Source organism: Galeopterus variegatus, unplaced genomic scaffold, assembly GCF_000696425.1.
Source record: "Galeopterus variegatus unplaced genomic scaffold, G_variegatus-3.0.2 Scaffold1038, whole genome shotgun sequence".
Lineage (NCBI taxonomy): Eukaryota > Metazoa > Chordata > Mammalia > Dermoptera > Cynocephalidae > Galeopterus > Galeopterus variegatus.
Genome location: NW_007727149.1, coordinates 459233 through 460048, shown reverse-complemented (window position 1 = coordinate 460048; position 816 = coordinate 459233). Strand labels below are relative to the sequence as shown.

Here is an 816-nt window from a genome sequence, read left to right as displayed (position 1 = left end):
AGTATAATTTATGTAAAATAAAATGCACAGATTTTAGATGTACAGTTCTATGTTTTGATGAATTTATACACCCAGGTAACTGCCACCCTAATTAAGATATGACACATTTCTATTACTCCAATCAATTTGTTTTCTTCTGTTGCCTGGCCATTTCTAGAATCTGAACCTGTGACTTGGTGTTACAAGGCTGCACTCTAAATAGATCTGTTTTGTGCCTCTTTCTACTCAATTCTTTCCGCCACACGGGCAGCCACTAATTCATATACATAGAATCATACATAGGTAGCCTTTTGTGTCTTTTTTTCTTCACTTAATGTTTTCAAAGTTTATCCATGTTGTGTGTATCTCTCGTTCATTCCTTAATTGCTGAAAAATATTCTCTTATATGGGAATTATGACAGATTTTTACAGTGCGACCTTTCATGTCTAGCTTCTCTCTCTACTTTGCATGGATGAAGAGCCAAAAGAATCAGAATTGAAGCTTGGAGAACAAATTCAGGATTCCAAAATGGGATAGAGGCAGTATACGTTAGGATCTTGGCAGCAGCCAAAATGGACTATTTTGTGGCTGGAGTGGTCTGTGGGGACCTTAAAATTGGGGCATACGCTGAGCTGGAATGAGGGTACCAGGTGATCTGTATAAACTAGGGCTGCGGGATAGGCACCATTAAGGGGTCTGGGTAGTGTGTGCATATTTCTCTGGGAAGGACTGGTCTTGACTTTATCCTCAGGTAATTGCTGTGGTTGAGATTCTTCTTGAACAGGCCTGCATCTTGCTTTCCTGAGTTTTGCTCTGTGGTTCTTGAACCAAACCTG

The 816-nt window shown here is 40.0% G+C and overlaps 1 pseudogene; it reads right to left on the bottom strand.

The window, feature by feature from the left end:
• Positions 1–426: 426 nt before the first annotated feature.
• Positions 427–816, bottom strand: part of LOC103591858 — a 157693-nt pseudogene continuing 157303 nt past the window's right edge.